We start from the raw sequence: 18,725 nt of genomic DNA on the forward strand, positions 1-18,725 counted from the left end.
AGTAATGATTAAGTGAGTGTCAAGAGAAGTCAAAAGGTAAAGAACAACTTATCTAATATTTCGTAACACACAGCTTCTGATGTGCTCAAGAGTCACCTACAGCTGCTAAATATATCATTTCTACCTTTAAGAATTTACATTATGTGTGATATTAGTCAGAAATTAGATTTTCTAATGTGAATCATAGGTGTGTTTTAAGGTGTATATACAACATTTTGATTAGAGTTCTGAACCCATTTAAGGTTGGCTCTAAAATTCGAATTCAAGTTTGCCTGTGGGTGTAACTAGTTTCCATCCAATTCCAGCATTCATGAAATGTTATGTTTTGTGAGATGCAGGAACTCATTAAAGACATAGGGCCTGATTTAGAGTTTGGCAGATGGCATACTCTTATCACAAATGTGACAGATATTCCGTCCATTATATTCTGTGGCACTTCTAATTCAATGGATGGGATATCCTGTCTGCAGAATATTCCCTCCCCCGATATTCTGCCAGGTGTATTACTGGTGCTCTAGGCTCTAATGCACTTGTAAAGCTCCTCTTATAACAGGATCGTTTAAATCAGACCCTTAGGCTTGAATACTCCTCATCTTTAATCAGATTTGGATCTCAGGTTATTGCCTGAGCATGGCTTGCAATTGCAATAGGATCTCAAATGTAAAATCTTTTTAAGTTACCCATTAAACACCATCAAATTATCTCTCACTTGGGCTCAGTTGTTCCTTCCTTAGTAGTTAGAACAAAAACATCAATATACAAGTCATTAACGCGGCCTACTGTATTTTATTGTTTTTAAATGTTTGGAAGATTAAATAGAATTACATAAAGATTTGTTTTGTTAGAGTTCCTATCTACTGTAAATGTCCATGATTCAACTAGGACAGAAACTATGAAATATTTCATTGTCTGTCATATTAGTTTTTTACGGCACAACCTGTTTTTTTATAATCTAATCATCAAATGAATTACAGCTATCAAGCTTCCAATTCAGTGGCAGCAATTGCTTCCCATCAGTAACAATGTAATAAAGTAAACTAAGGGAGAGGATGTGACGCAGCAGCTATAGCTGCCAACTCTGGAACTGGGGATCTGGGTTTGCATCTCGGCGTCGGCTCAACATCCTGTGATTCTGGGCAAATCACTTAATCTTCCTGTGACCATTCACAGCGCCTAGATACCCACACTGCACTATATAAATCTACTAATTACAATTACAATACCATTTAAAGTTTACCATCCAAAGCCTTCTTTATTTGCTTCATAGGGTATACACACTGAAGTGTATAATTGTAACTCCCAGGGTGTTCAGTGATTTAATAATATTAACTACAAGCAAAATTTACAGTCACATATTGCATGTTGGTATTAGAAAACGTCATAGTTTTCTTTTTTAGCAGTTGTTATCAGTATTTGACTAACACATTATATAGACAGCCTTACTGGGTTTTTGATTCTCTGACCTGCATATTAAACACAGATCTCAAAAGTAGAAACTTAGCACCCGATTAAGAGGTGGTCTGTTGTGAAACAAGAGACAAATAATTGGCAGATGCACCATCTTGATACCTCAAGTTTATCCTGCAAGGTGCAGGGGAACACAGTGTACTTGATAACAGAAGGAGTGCTGACTCAACAATCGGAAAGACCATTGGAAGGTCAAGATCCTACCAAATGTTGGACTGGTTCCTCAGTTTTAAGTTGCCTGGTTCACCACTGTGTTGGGGGGCACTACTTTTGAAGACTGCTGGCATAACAAACACAGTCTTGCACAGGAAGCTATGCTCTCCATAGGTCTTAGTCCACAGGTCTTGCGCTTGCACTCGTGGTTCGACCAGCTCGTCTAATCTATGGACACTCCAGAAGCATGTCCTTTATGCAGGGCACAGAAACAAGGCTTTGCCATTAAATATAATGGGCCTGGAGGGATCAGCAGTTTGACATCTTGGTCTGTTGTCTTTCGTTAAGCTGGTGGTTTAGGAATTTGAATGAAATCAAAGCATATATAAAGTACTGACCTGGAGGAAATGAGAAAATACGTGTACAGCATTAGGACCACTGATAAGCTGAATTAGACTTGTTTCTAATAACATTTCTCATACCAACTAGCACAGGGAACAGCATAACAGGTCTATCCCCAGTGTTCCTACACTACACCAAATGGGTGCTAAATGTGCATTGTGTCCATCAAGAGCATTACACACATAAGAAGAGAGGAGGCCGCACTCCTAATCAGTAAGCCCCCAATGATCTTGAAAGCGAATGACACCCAACTCCTTGGAGCTCCTGACATGGCACTTTCTACATTCTGCAACTCAGACCACTATCTTCTATCTCATCTACGCACCTCAAAGGCAGAACAAGTACTTCATTGATAAATTCTAAATTTAATTTTCCTTGCCACCTCAGTCATCCAACAACCTTGGTGAATTCAAGTTCCCAGACAACACACTCAATAAAATAAGAAACACCTTCCTCAACCTTATCAACAACACATTCAATATGGTATAGCATGTCACCCAACTACCACGCTCCAAAGGCTACATCTGCTACATCCTCTACCTCATCTGCTCAGCATGACCAACAATTCAGTGTAAACCACCCTGGACGGATCACCTCACCATCTTTTCCTTGCTCAGCAATCTACAAACAAACTGAGGTCAACCCAAAAGAAAAAAACAAACCTTCAGATCTTTCAGTGTCACCTCCATTGACAACCTAGTGCTTGAAATAATGTCTTGCCCGGCCAACTCCACTCTCCATGCCAACATCCTTCTAAACAACTTCAACATTTTTGGGGAAACTATGTGAACATTCACATTCCAACAAAAACATACAAGCACCAGCCAAAGCCTTCAGCACCTTGCTACACGTCACTAACGATAAATACTTCATCCACAGACAGGTCAGCAAATGGAGGAAAAACAGAACTCCTGATGACCTTGTGATATTGAACTCCCTTCATCCAACACAGAAAATCACATAAGCCAAAGCAAAGTACAATACCACCAGAGAAGCCAATGAGAGCAGCAGCACCAACAATCTACACTGCCTTTTACCTCATTTAACCTCTCCTGTCAAACAGACACAGTGCAGAATTGTATCCTTTCAGATGGAATCCTATTGTTTGCTAGATTGTTATGTCTAAAGAAAAATCCTCGATAAAGTCACACTTCAGCCTGTGAACAGTCAGCGACTGATTACCCACATTTCATTCTGCAAACCACAGAAGTTACTAAATCACCTGTACTTAACCTCCTGGCAGCTTCGCACAAAGCAGCCAAGCTTAAGTTAGAGGCAAAGTGTATGGTGTTTATGCAGCACAAAACCAGTAACAAAGTGAAAACACAACACAAGAAAAATCCCAAACTAATTTTGAAAAATAGAATAGATTTTAATAATTAAATGTTACCAGAAAGAAAATAAATCCAATCAGTAGAAACTGAGATATTCAATTTTAAAGTTTTAAGTGAAAATAGTGCATCAAAGAATAAAGCGCCCACTGGTGTTATCTAGTTCCGCGGGACCAGAAAATAGCCACAATTTTAGGCAGCTGGCAATGGAGTACAGCTCAGGCACAGGACCAGGTTTGCCCTTTTGGAATTTGTACCTTATGTTGTTGGTGCTAGGTCTGTGTGTCATTGCTTTGTAAGGCTTTGCATTGCTCAGCTACGGTTCCAATGATGATTGCAGCTGTGCAGCGAAGCTTTGTGAAGCTTTGAATCACTCAGCTTCAGTTCTGATGAAGCGTTTCCCTTTGCGGCAAGATTTAGGGAGCATTGTAGGGGACAGGTCAGCTAGGCAGTTGCATGGAGGACTCTGAAGCTAGTTGTGTCCATGCAGCTCACTCAGGAGGTCAGCCAACTGTTGCTTGGAGTCACTCTGGTTAGCCTGGGATACAGGCAAGCAGGTCCAGTCTTAGACAGCAATGCAGTCTTTCTAGTAGTAGGACAGTCCTCTAGCAGCAGAACATTCCTTCTTCTGTAAGTTCTACCTGTCCAGGAATGTTTTGAAGAGTGGCTCTGGGGGTTCGATATTTATTGCAGGTGTCAGCGTATGTATGTGGAGGGCACACCTCTCCTACCCCCACATATGTTTCTGGAAAGTTCTTCCCTTCCCCTGTCAAGGCTCCAAACTGTCATTGGTGACAAAAGGCCGGAGTCAAGTTCCTTTATGCGTGCTGGCGGCAAACCCTTTGAAGTGTATGTAGGGCTGGGTACAGCTCTGCCCCCAGCCATCCTGGCTGACTCATCCCACCCATGCCTATTCCTCTTTGTGTCATAGTATGTGGTGACTACACAAACACCAACTGCACTACCGTTCACAGTCATGTGACCCAGGACAGTGGCAGAAGGCATAAATGGTTTAGGCAAGAAAATGCTAACTTTCTAAAAGTTTTCAGAATTGTGATTTAAAATCCGACTTTGCATTAAAGAGGGTTTTAAATTACAATTCATTTGAGACTAAAGAGCACATTTCTATCTGCTTCCAATCCAAAATTAGCATTTATTAAATGTAATAAGGTAACCCAACATTAACCAATGGGCGGCGTAGGTGTTACAGTAGTGAAAAACAACTTAAGGAGTTGTTTGCTACTAGGATATGTAGAATTTAAATTCACATACCTTTCCCTATGAGGTTAGTTGGCCTACCTACGGGGTGGCATATAAGTATTGAAAACAATGTTTTATGCCTGGCAAAGGATTAATTTTGCCAGGTCGGAATGGCAGTCTAAAACTGCCTCAATGGTAAGCCTGGGATATGTTTTAAAGTGCTAGTCTAGTGGGTAGCACAATGTGTGCTGGAGGCCCATTCGTACTATTTAATTTATAGGCCTTGGGTACATGTAGTACTGTTGCAGGGATTCTGCCTAACAGAAATCTGGTCAACATAACAAGTAGACCATAAATCATAAAAGGAGCTGCCATTGTATCAGACAGGGTAGCCTAACCCCCTCCCTTACTACAGAAGCAAAGAGATTATATATCAGAAGATCTCTGGGTTTTGGCAGCAGACCCCGAACCTTAGCGTGCACAGATGAAAGATCTACATCTCAAGTGCTGTCACGATCTCTTCCCTGGAGAGATCCCTCTCCTAGTGTGTGTTACCTACTCAGTGCATAGCCCTATGACAAATAATGTGTTCCCAAACAACAGTTGCATTGGTGTGTTTTGTGTAGGTGCTAATCCCTGACCAGAACAAAATAACAAACAGCATTGTTGTTTGAACTTGTAGATTCTGTGTAAAAGTACAGTCTGGTACAAAGCAAAATACGTCTGTAAAGTAACTTGCGCAAATCAGAGGATAATCTGCAACGTGATCATGCCAAAATAGGGAAAACGACAATGGGCCTGCACAGGACATATGACAGTACCATATACTATGGACTTAAAAGTAAATTAAATGTGCCAATCAGATGTAGGTCAATTGTACCATGTTTTAGGAAGAGAGCAGAAGCACTTTAGCTCTGGTTAGCAGTGGTAAAGTGCACACAGTCCTCAAGCCAAAAAAGACAATTTCAGAAAAACAGGTGGGGTTAAGGCAAAAATGTTGGAGGTGACGCTGAAAATGGACAGGTCCAACATGCCCAAATAGCTTTTCGAGCCACAGAAGAAAAAGATAAAAGACTGGTATCAAAAGGGCAAGCCATGGTACACATCCTTGGTAATGTGTAAAACATCAGTGATAAAAAATACCTATTTATCCACTGTGCACACATTTTTGCCCATACACTGTCCAATTATGAGTTCAGCTGCATAAAGCGTGTGAGATTTTGAAGCCACACTCACATGACTGCTACTGCTACCTGTCAAAAGCTTTACTTACACATATTACCTATTAGCAGCCATTTCAATTCTGCTTCATCAGCGTCTTCAAAAAATAAGTAATGATTTTATGCTAATTGCTAAATTATGGGTGCAACAACATGTCTAGAGAAGACCGCATAAGGTGAGAGATGAGAGTTTCAAGCTGGGTGTGACCTTTCATTGAAGGTTGACAGGACTAATTAATTCAAAGGCATGCTTTCCTCCAATTAGTTTACACCAATTAGTAGATAAATCCCTGAAATATCTAAATTATGGAACAAAAAGCAAATAACCTTCAAAAATTGTTTTTGCAGGTGTAGGGGCAACATTGCAATAAATTAACACTGTTGCCATTAATGTTGCATCTCAGCATGGGCTAGGTTGTGTAGCATTACTTCTCTGTGAGGCGTTATCCCCTCATGTGGTCATTACTGCTGGCGTGTGTGCATGTCTGTGTGTTTGTGTGTGTGTATGATAGAGAGTAAAGGTGGTAGGAAATTAGAGATGAAAAGATAGAAAGCCATAGCAGGCAGCGTAGCAGGGCTGAAAGAAATGGAAAAGAATAGGATGAAGTGGAGGTGGTGAAGAAAAGTGGTCTTGAGAATGCAGAGAGGTGAGGCTTGGAAGATCAAACAACGCAAGGGAGAATTGAAAAATATTGAGAATAACAAAGAGTGACCGAAAAGAGAACTAAACATTCTGGATTCATGGTCACCTGGTCTGGATTGCATAGGAAATGGTGGAAGTCGCTGCCTGCCCGAATTGGGTTGTTGGCCTAAAAGCAGTTTTGTTATGTTCTGGAACCTTTAAAAAAAAAAAGAAGAAAAATGGGAGAAAATGGAGCAATACATTATTCAATAGCAAATGTTTTCCAAGTGTGATCGGAAACCTACAGAGGCCACGTACAAAGACTACTCTTAGTCCACGCCAGTGGCAGAACCTAAGTCATATTACATAGACACTAACAACTTGGTCAGAGTTCCGACAGTAACTGTAAGAAGCATGAAACTGTTCTGTTAAACCAGAAGTCCCTAAACTCAACAAATACAAACGTTTAATTAGGTGATATGTCAAAATCAGCCAGCACACCAATAATTGACTTATTGTATAAACAGAGGCAAACCCTTTCCTTATAGTTACATCAAGCAGAATCAGAATAGTGCAAAGCAAACTATCAAAATGCCTTTAAGTCAAATTTCTATCGGACAACCAGAAAATACATATTTCACTAGTTTGTCAAAGAATCCCATCACCATTGAGGGGTGGGCAATTAACAAAAGCAGCCATAGAGTTGGTTTAAAGCATGATCCCACGTTGATCCAAAGACTCAATTAAAAGTCAATGCATGGCAGAAGTGTCCCCATAACAGCAACAGCCCAGTGGCAATCAATACCAATAACACAGAGGCAATCTTTCTTTTCAAGCGAAAGCAAACCCTAGGATGTAATGTCTTCAATTTGCAGAACACAGGAAGCCCCCTAAAGATGGCTATGGTTTGCATAACAGTTGTGCGAGGATTGTTTTCCTAGCCATAACCTGAGAATTTTTGAGGTTTTTCATTTTAATTTGTTATCCTAATTACACTTTTATTGGTTTTTGTTAGGTTAATTTCAGAGTTTTTAAAAACGTATGTTAAGGTGCTATAACAAAATCAACCATAACTTAACTTTGAGATTTTTACAGTGAATATGTCAGAAATTGTGTTATTCGTTTGGGAGGATGTACCCCAACCAACTTAAAAAATCTCTGGTTACGTCAAAACACAGTTCTAAGAGAATCTCTGCTCAACCCCTAGTAGCAATGGCTCAAGCAGTAGGCAATCCCCAGAGAAGGAAGTGTCAAGTTCAAGCTCTACCAACAACTTTAAAGGAAAGAACATAACATAATAAAATCCTCAAACAATGTTAGTAAAATAGAGAACAAACTAAGGAACAAAAAGATCATCAAAATAGATTAAGAGGAACCAGAGATAATATTTATGCGTTGTGAAAAAAAGCAACAAGAAAAAATAATGTGTCAATCAAAAGTCGTTTTTTGTGGTTGGCAAGGACCTACATGCAATATCAGGGTAATGACAAAGCAGGTTGTCCCTGTCAAAGGTTTTACCTTCTGAGTTAGTCTCCAGCTACTGGGAAAGATTATCCCAACCATTCCTGGTCCTAGCTCCTCAGGGCAGGCTTCTGGGCACCAAGTCTTTCTCAGGCCAAGTCTCCTGCAGGGTCTAGTCCTCAGTGGTCAACTGGACCTTCTTGGGATCAGGACTCCTTCTGCCTTTTGTGTCCCTGAACCCCAAGAAAACAGGAGGGCAACCACTTGACAGTCACTGAGTGCCAACAGGATTCAGGAATGCTGAATTCTGGAGTCCTTGTGTGAGTCCTTTTCTTCCAACAGGGACTTCTTCTTCAAATGTAGTCTTCTTAGGTTCAGGAATGTTCTGAGTAGGTGGTGGTTTAGGTGCCAGATTCATTCTGTGTGCTGACGAGTGGCTAGAGAAATTCTACCATCCAATCGTAACAGTTTTCTCACATCTCCATCACCTCCATTTGCAGCACTTCGTCTGTGCCTTACTGAAAAATTACTCTGGTGAAAATAGTGAAACCAGCAGCCATCAGGTGCACCTGTCTTCAGTGCCTAAGCCAGTCACCTAGTTCAGTAGTTTTTGATAAATTAGTATTTTTTAAAAAGGTGCTCATGTTGGGCATTCAGAGGTTATATATTAGCTATATCTGGAGCTTTAATTCACAGATCCTCACGCCCGCCTTGCACAGTTGTCTCATAATTGATGTGATTGCAAATGTTGCTGTGATATTATCAATGATGTAATAGAACACATGATGAGTGATGTAATATGTGGGCTAATTATCAGTGCATGGTGAGGGCACGCATTATGGTTACCTTAAGGCACAAATTAGTTTCCAATTCCTAACTATGAAACCACTTCAACTTTTGTTGTTCTCAGTGAATTTCTAGTTTTTTTATATTACCGTACTTAAAGCCCACCCACCCGTGGCACCCCACAACTGCTCCCTTGTTGGGTGTTGCGGGTGTGGCCCAGGGCCCTTGCAGCCCCATCTCATGCTCATACCCATATGAGTGCAGCAGGTGCAGTCATTGCTCTTACCTTGCAGGAGCAATGCTATTTTTCTCCTGCCGGGCGGAAGCATTTCTATATATTTTCCCTGCCCGAGAGTGCAGACGGAAATGTTTGTGCTCCCACCCCACTGGAGCTGCATTATGCAGCTCTTGGGAGGGGAAAAGATGGTGTCCTGGTGTTTAGAGACCCCAGGACACTGTCCAAGAGCCTGCCCCGGTGGGTGGGGTCTCAGGGGTCTATTTAGGCTCAGGGAGTGGGACTATGCAGCCCCCTCCACTTTATTAAAAAATGCCCCATGTGCCCCCTAATTTTTTGATAGAATTTCGGCCCCGGTGATGGTCTCAGGGACCTCTTAAAGTCTTGGGGTGGGGGACTATGCAACCCCTCCCCCTAAATTGGGAAAGGGGGCCCCATGTCCTATTCCCCATATAAACTATGTCATGTCCCTCGCAGAGGGGATTTTAATTGAAAAGGGCAGGATCTTGCCCTTTTATAAAAAGAAAAAATTACTGCAGTAGCGGTGCCGTGGTGCAGATCAAATAAAATGTAGTTTTTGCCCATGAGGGTTCCCTCTGGGCCCCCACGCTAGACCTAGGGTGTCAGGATATCTCTACCTTGCCCCCATATGTTGTTTTCACCATGTTTTCATGAGTCGTGGACAGTCCTCATGTCCAAAAATGACTGCCAAACATCTTTCTTGATGCGAGGCAGCCAATCATATCTTAACTTCTGATGTGCTGAGGAACTGTTGCATCTCTATATCTACATACATTTTTAACCATATTTTTCAAAAACTACTGAAAGATTTACACCAAATTACAAAAAGCATGCTTTCTGGGTAAAGATCTAGCTTTCTGCTAAATGTGGTGTAGCTCTGTTCAGCGTTTTTTTGCTGTATCGCTGTTCAATTTTTCTTTGGAAAATTGCACGGAGGAAAAACATTTTGGGACCCTCTCTTTTTCTCCCCAACTTGACGGATCACGTGAAAACCTTCCAGGAAGGAGCAGAGTTCACGTAACCTTTTTTGGGGGAAGGTTCATCAAGAAAATTCATTAAATGGTACCAATGTTATTAGCAATCATATATATATATATGATCCTCTTATATATATATAAGAGGAGTTGGCCTAACGGCTAGGGCGCTCGACCTCGGATCTAGAGGAGCTGGGTTCAAGTCTCGGTAACAACAGCAAACATCCTGTGATCCTGGGCAAATCACGTAATCTTCCCGTGCCTAACAAAAATGAATGTGTGTCCTTATGTAACGTAACTGGTGCTATGTAAAGCGCTCTGATACCCGATTCGGGTCAAGTTTGCGCTATGTAAAACTCTGCACAAGAAAAAAAAAATATATATATATGTGTGTGTTTCAGATACTTAGAAATGTTACATCATGTTTACTCAAGCAAATTAATAAGCATATAATGCTAACAATAACCCAGTATGTTGCTTCCATAGAATGGGGTCTGATTGTGGATGTGTCATCGCTTTGAAAAAGGAGAGCAACTCACTCACCGTTCATCAGGCAATAGCCTACCATGAACAATTTTACTTCAAATATTTATGAATAACGGCAGTCAGTTTATCTGTCAAATAAAAGGACCTTTACGGAAAGAAAGAATGGTAACCACGGTAACAAAAGAACTGATGAGTTAGTGGACTGCAGAGAGCAGGGCCGGACTTGCTGTGGCGGGCATCGGGCGTTTCCCCGGGAGGCTGGAAGGGTGGAGCCAATTGTGCAGCAGAGGGGCCGTTTTGTGCTTCTGGGGGCCGATTCAGTAGCGGTGCTACTATATCGGCAGACTGTAACAAAAGCAGCAGGGAGGCTGGCCAGTCAACTTTGAAAGGGCAGCTTTGGACTCCCAGTACAGACTAGTTAACTAGGGGTTGAATTATTAAATGATTGATCACATAATTTTGTAGCCAGGCACATGACACTCAAATAGTACATTTCGCTTACGACAAACCAAGCGAGCGCTGATGAAAGTAGAAAGTGGCAAATCTCCAACCCTGGTTGGTTTCAGTCAGTCACATTTTGACACACATTGATTTAGGAATGGAGGGTGTGCTTTGTGTATTGGTAATTTAATCAGAATGTTCGTTTGTGTAGGGGTTAGCATGAGAGGTTGCTTGAACGTGAGAACACCCTTATAATAGATGATAATGTGCTAAATATCACATTAATGCAAGTTAGTACCACCATCTAGTATGGCCCGTATGTGAGGAATGAAAGATTCATGCCCCAAACCGACATATGTCTGTGTCATTTCACACCATCACACCATGGTTGCCAATATTAACAACTTGCAGGCTTTGTTTGAGCCCCCTCGCCCCCACCCCTTAGGCACTCGTGTGATCTGCCACTTCGAATGCTTCCTTTAAGTGGAATAACGAAATGCATATGTAGGAATAAGTACACATTTCCCGTGCACTTCTAATCATATTATGGCAGTACACCTTCCTTTAAGCAATCACCAGGAAATATGTTAACAGATTGAAACTGGTGCAAATAATTAATCTCATTTCCATCGTGCAGTACTGACTATTTCAAGCGTGTTTGTGAAAAATAAAATTGCAAAGCATGTTTTTGTTGTGACAGTATTATGGCAAAGTGCCAGGCTCTCAATGATAGCATAAGGTATTCTTCATTGCTTGAAAAAGCTTCAAAATTGAGGATCTAAAATGTTTCACAATATTGTTGTAATGGATGCAGCTTTCTCTCGAACATGCTCGCTGTAACTCTTCCATTAAATTCCATTATGGCTGTCTCTGTACCGTATGACCCAATGGATAAAAGCAGGCAAGTCTGACGACCCTCGTGACCCCTGTCCTGCTAGAAATTGTCATTGAATATTAACAATGATGCCCTTCTTCACCCCCAGATTCAGTCACTAATAAATTCTTCTTACATCTTAGCTGTAGTACCTCCAGGATGGAAAAAAGAGCATGTGTGATGCCTCTGGAAAAAAAACCACTTTGTATCCAATGTAACTTAAAAAGATATCTTCTTTCATTTCTACTAACTCCCTACTTGAACCTGCACAAGCAGCCCTCCACCCCTTTCTTGGCACTGAAGTGGCCTTTATTGGTGCACAGGAAAGGCTTGCATGGCCCTAGAACAGAAGGGTGTGGCGGCACTCATTCTTCCCGGTCTCTATGCGTCTTTTGATACTGTGCTGCATAAGGCATTGATTGAGATGCTGCATGGAGCAGAGCTCAAGAGTCAAGTATAAGAAATGTCCTCCTTTCTATAGGAGCAGTAACAGAAACTTGTAAAGCCCCTCACAAGCAAACTTCTCGGCAACGACGCACAACATCCGGTGATTCTGGGCAAATCATGTCATCTCCCCGTGCCTAACAAAAACGGATGTCTCCTTGTGGAACGCAACTGGTGCTCATGTAAAGCGATCTGATACCCGATACCTTCGGGTCAAGTTCACGCTATATAGAACTCTGAAACAAACTTGCTTGTGGGGTGGGGCTCCACATCCAGCCCTACCTTACTGAGAATGTATGTGTGTCCATTAGTAAGGCCTATTTGATAATATGGTCTGTCCTCCATGTGACACGCTGACCATACGCGGCTCATCTTGAGCTTAGATAGTCACTTGAATCAACGTCAGCTGTTTGCTGCTTTAATGAAGCACAACTGCCTCTAGCGTAACACAGCCAGACTACTGATGAGGGTGATGACCCCTCTCCTCCACAATCTGGTTATCAGCTTGGTGGATAGAGGTCAAGGTTCTCCTTTTTCTTCCAGATCACACCCATTTTAATATCATCCAAGCCAAGATGTCTCCCTGCTTGCATTATGCCAACTCCCATTTTAATATCATCCAAGCCAAGATGTCTCCCTGCTTGCATTATGCCAACTCCCTTTTAGTGCATCCACTATTCACTCACTATAGGTGGTACACATGTTGCAACCCAGCTACTGCGCATACTCCAATTCAGGACTCTGATTTCCCATCTTTTGAAAAAACTCAATTAGCTCCAATATACTAGCAGGTTATGTTGAGAAGTCTTTGTATTTGTTTCAAAGCTCTTCATTGCAATGGCCTTCCTCTCATACTGCAATGTTTTAATCAGTACACTCCTTCGAGCTCCCTGTGTTCTGTCCACACTTCCTTACTGAGGGTTCCCAAGATTCAGAAATCCTTTCTAGGCAACCACACTTTTCTTTCCAGGTGTTCTCTCTTTGAAACAACCCTCCTATTGAGCTGTATGCAATATACCACGAACGAAGTACTTGTAAAGGTGGCTGCCCCAGTTTTAGCTTGGCTTGTTTCAACCTCTTTTTTCTCAACAGACTTAGCTCCAGCATGTCTTTGTGCATCAGTGAGCTCCATTAAAAAAATAGCAAGAAAAAAGAAGACTGGTCATACAAATAAAGAGATTCTAATATATTAAAATGTATGTCTATATCACAGTAACTTTCTTAAAATAATTTAGGCAGTGTACCAGACCGCTGGAAATGTTTTGACATGGAAGAAAACGTGAAATATTATGCTAAATCCAAAAATTAGTTTCATCTTGCCTGTTGCTCTAAAGCATGAGTTGTTACCACTGTTTAATAGGGAATTCTCTATGAAAGAGTTTTTGACAATATTTAGAAATTGCTTTATTTTAGCAAATGTAGCCTTTGAATATCGAGAGGACTCTTGCTCAGATTTAACAAAAACACTTAGGGCCCGATGTAGGTCAGTCGGTAACGGCCGAAAATCGGTATTTTCGGCCGTTACCGATCGGAATTGAGACATCGGGATGTAGGAGGCCGAAATCCGGCAAAATCGGTGATATTACCGAATCGGAAAGTCACCGAGTCGGTAGAATTCCGAATCGGAAAAAAGTTGGAATCTGAAAAATATCCGATTCGGTAGAATACCGACTCGGAGATTTTTCAGATTCCTTATTTTTTCCGATTCGGAACTCTACCGACTCGGAGATTTTTCAGATTCCTTATTTTTTCCGAATCGGAATTCTACCGACTCGGAGATTTTTCAGATTCGTGACCGTACCGATTCGGTATAATTACCGAATCGGTGATATTCCGAATCGTTGTGAAAAGCTGAAGAATGAGATGTAGGTAAGCACTGAAATACCGAATTTGCCTCAAATTCGGTATTTCAGAGTCGAAAATTACCATGGATTGGAATCAGGTGGTAACCAGGTGCAACCTATAAAAAAGGACCCAAAATGCAGTTCTACTTGCAACATGGCAGCTTTCTATGTCATAGCAAGACGGCTACGGCTACAGCAGGAAGGAGAGGGAATGGCTGAGACAGGAGCAGGTGTATAGAGAGCGGATCACCCTGTTCATGCTTACAGATGCAGAGATCCTACAGAGGTACAGGCTGGACCCAGAGACCATCAGAGACCTCATTAGGGACCTCCAACCCCTGTTGCAGCACCCCACCCCAAGGGCACACGCAATCCCTGTGCATGTGCAGGTGCTATGCTGCCTACACCTGCTGGCGTCTGGCAGCTATCAAAGTGTAGTTGCTGTGGCAGGAGGGGTGACCCAGAGCAGCCTGTCAAGGTTCTTCCACAAGTTCCTTGATGCCATGATCCAGAGGATGGACCAGTACATTTCCTTCCCTGCAACCCATGCAGAACTGGTACAGACTAAAGCCGACTTCTACCAGATGGCAGGATTCCCCCACATCATTGGCTGCATAGACGGCACACACATTCCGATTTGCCCCCCTGCTGACACGGAATACGTATACCACAATCGGAAGTCACGGCACACCATAAATGTCCAGGTCATTTGCAATGCCAAGTGTGTCATCACTGACCTGGTTGCGAAGTTTCCAGGGAGTACCCACGACTCCTATATCTTCCAGAATAGCGGAATTTATGCACGGCTGATGGCAGGGGAATTTGGTGAAGGATACCTCCTAGGTAAGACACAGTGTCAGACCCCCATAACCAAAATTGCAGTGTGAAGTACATGTATGCATGTGAGTAATGTGACCCCTTTTCCTTCTAGGCGACAGTGCATATGCCCTCCGCTCTTTCATACTCACCCCCTACCTCAACCCCTCAACACCCAGCCAAAGGAGGTATAACCGTGCCCACAAAAGCACGAGGAATGTAGTGGAAAGGACCTTCGGCATCTGGAAGAGCAGGTTCAGATGCCTGCACAAGAGCGGAGGTGCAAGGCAATATACCCCCATCACCTGCTGCAAGATAATTGCTGAATGTGCAATGTTGCACAACCTTGCAGTCAGGAAAGGCACTGAGGTTGAGTTGTCCGACTACGAGGACCCAGACGATGACAATGCTGTGCCACTAGCACAACCTGCTGGAGTGTCTGCACCAAGTGACGGCAGATACAGGCGTGAGGAGATAACAGACAACTATTTCTGAGTGAGTACAGAAGCACAGACCGGTCAATGTATGTAATCAAAAATGAAATTTAATAATGTTGCAACAACGTTACTGCACTGATGTGCAACAAAAGAAAAGGTAAACAAGAAGTGGTGAAATGTCCATTGTCCGGGTTGCCTCACCCGCTCTGCCAGTCTTATTTTTTGCTGCGCTTAGCAGCCCCACTAGGATGTGCCTCACCCCCTTCTGTATGCCCAGCAGCCTCAGCTGAGCGCCTGCTGCTCCGGCGCGGCTCTGACACTGCGCTGGCCGGGCTGCTGCGGCTGCTGCTGTCCCCAGCCTCGCCCAGGATGGGATTAACGACAGTGTTGGAGATCAGTAGTGTCTCCATGGCGGTGGTAATGCGGCCCATGCCCCTCGTGACCTCTGACATGTTCTGTGTGAGGCTGGCCTCCATGTTTGCCCCACGTTGGCACAGGTGGGCGGTCGCAGCTGCAAGGCGGTTGAGGGACCTATTCTGCACACGGGCATCCCTGCGACGACATTGCTCATGGTCATCCATTCTGTTGCAGAGCTGGGTGATGGCAGTGGTCATTCGGCCAAGAGATGTTGCAATCTCCTTGTTGCTATCTACAAATGTCTTGAATCCCTGTGCCATTTCCCCCATCTGCAGGTTGTGCAGGCGCAACTGGCGATGGCAGGCCAAGATAGATTTTGCCTGCATTCTCTGAATCTTCACCATACTGCCCTCCAGCCCTACGAAGACGCTGCCCCCCTGTGCTTGAAGTGGACTGCTGGTTGCACGTGGCCTCCGGGGATTTCTGCTGCCCTGCTGTGTGTGCTGGGGTGACGCTGGTGTTACAGGGTCTTGTGCTGGAGCCTGACCCGCTGCTGCCTCCATGATGATTAATGGAGCAACAATTCTCCTCCTGGCAGGGCATGTGGCAGGTGCAGGGTGGCTCTGTGGTGGTGTGTTCTCCGGGGAGAATTGCAATGGGGGCGTCTGAGACAGAGACAGTCGGGGGGAGTGTGGACATGTGAGGGAATGTCCAGTGTCTTCCTCATTGCCCAGGGCACTGCTGTTGTCCTCCTCCTGTGCTACTACACTGGTGCTTGCCACTGCCACCGCACTGGCTGTTGGTGCTGGAGCTGGTGCTTGAGTTGGTGCTGCTCCCCCGCCTGACGGTGCCCCTAGGTATAAAGAAGCATTTGTCAACTGAGTGCTAATGTGTTCCAGTCACTACTATTAAAGCATTGCACATCTCATTACAAAAACGTAGATGCAGTATTACTGTTATTTTTCTTATGCTTCTGCAGTGGCATTTTTGGGTACTTTTGCTGACTACATTTAGCAAGATGCATTGCTCATGTCTGTTGCTAGCAGTACTGGCCTGGGGTTTGGCTGTGCATTGGGTCTATAGGGGAGGTGTCTGGTATGGTGTGTCAAGTTGCGCATGCTTCTTACCTGTAGCTGTAGCTCGGAATGAGCTATCCAGGTCCCCAATTCCCACAAACACTCGCGCTCTCAATGGTGGTCGCCACTAGTTCCTCCAGCTCAGTGAGGGGTGGCGCCCGGTTTGTGCCTCCACCAGTAAGTCCAGCCTGCTTGTGCAGGTCAGCCAGTTTCCTCTTTGTCACGCCACGGATATCGTAGAACCTCTTCTTGAGGTCGTCGTGGCTCCTGTGGGTGACACCAACAGCGTTGACTTTTTCCCCAATGTCTATCCACAGCCTCCTCTTAGTGCTCTCCGGAACAGTGAGGGACAGCCTTCCATAAAGCTGCCTGTGCACCCTCACCACCTCCTCCACCAACGTTTGCAGCTCCATGGTGCTGAATTTGGTCTTCCTCTTGCGCTCTGCCTTCTGGCTCTCAGAGCTGTTTGCCATGTTTCACAGGGATCCTGCTAACACTGCTGCTCACTGTGTTTGCTCAGCTCAGGCAGCCTCTCCAGAAAGTTCTGATGAGTTGCACCTGCCTGGGTTGCCACTCCCTGTGGGGGAGGGTGCTTCCAGCTCATTGGCTGATGTCTTCAGTGTCAGTTAACCTGCTCGACGAATCGGCATTCTCCGAATCAGTATTTTCCGAATCGGAATATACCGAATATGTTCGGTAAATACCGAATCGGTATGTATTATGCGTTCCTATTGGCCTTTTGGCCCATGGGGCGTATTGCTATTTCCGATTCGGCGTTTACCGATTCGGTAGGATCCGCATTTTTATTTACCGATTCGGAAGTGTCCGATCCGGCCTATACCGATTCGGTACTTGGCGAATCGGTACGTATCGACTCACGATACCGATTGCTACCGAATCGGTAATGTTCCGATTTATTTTTCCTACATATCATTTTCCGATTTTGAAATACCGATTCGATACGAATCGGTATTTTAAAATCGGTAAATGCGTTTTACCTACATCGGGCCCCTAGTCGCAGACATCAGTACCCTGATTTCTCATGAACATGGCTCGGCTCATAAATAATTTGAAGGCAGGCTATCGAACCAAGGATCAGATGTCACTGCCTTTTAGGTTTTGCATGCTGTGCAGTCTGTTGTAATCAAACACAAAAAGCTTAAAAGGGTTTAGAGCATGACCATTACTTCCCATTGCTTACCATTGGTTGGCTTCTATATCACTCTTGTTTCCCTACTTCTCATTGGCTAGAGCCCCCTCCTTGCCTGGCTTTCTCCTGGAGCTTCTAGCTTCTCTGTGTGTCCCTGCTGTGGAGCATGGACCAAGTACTGTTCCTTGTCTCTCTGCGATCAGTGTTCTTCCACTGATCGCAGTCTACTGCAGGTACTCTTTTTTAAAGTTTTTAACATACACTCTACGAGTGCATGTCCCTGCAGTCTGTTTCCCTCTACCTGTCCTCCTACTGCTATCTGTCAATTTTTTATCCCCGCCCTCCTCCCACTAACCATTATTTGTTTTATTCTTCTCGCTATCCGTCATTTGTTTTACCTACTCCCTGGCCTTCCTCCCACTATTTGTCATTTCTTTACCTCCCACTACCTGCCATTTCTTTAACTCCCCCTCCTGATATTTTACTTTTTTTACTCACACCCTTCCCACTATCTGTCATTTCTTTATCCACCTCTGCTCTTTTCCATCTATCTGTCATTTCTTTACCCAAACCCCTGACCTTATACTGATTATCCGTCCAAACCCCCTTACTGTCTGTTGTGTTTTTTACATGTTGGCTTGTAGTGGTATGCTTCAAAAATCATCTTGCTTATTGAATTCGCATTAGAAAATTATTAAATATTGTACTGCAATCCAAAGCAGTTCATTTTGGAGGTGGGTACTGAGATTGTGAACTGTTCCATCACGGGTCGATACGATGTCCTGCTGTTATTAAGATCTAGCATTTCCTTGCATATTTTCTGAATGGCATATGTTTTTGTCCCTCTTAACTTTCTGAGGAGCCATTGAGTGCGGACTTGATTGACTGACTGTACTACTGTCTGCCTCTAGGTCATCATTTATCTTGC

At 43.6% G+C, this 18,725-nt stretch overlaps 1 protein-coding gene across 6 annotated transcripts in view; it reads left to right on the forward strand.

The window, feature by feature from the left end:
• The window catches only part of GRIA4 (glutamate ionotropic receptor AMPA type subunit 4), a 933,658-nt gene that overhangs the window by 494,335 nt on the left and 420,598 nt on the right, over positions 1-18,725 (forward strand). The gene's annotated exons all lie outside the window — the stretch shown is intronic.

Source organism: Lissotriton helveticus, chromosome 8, assembly GCF_964261635.1.
Source record: "Lissotriton helveticus chromosome 8, aLisHel1.1, whole genome shotgun sequence".
NCBI classification, from domain to species: Eukaryota; Metazoa; Chordata; class Amphibia; order Caudata; family Salamandridae; genus Lissotriton; species Lissotriton helveticus.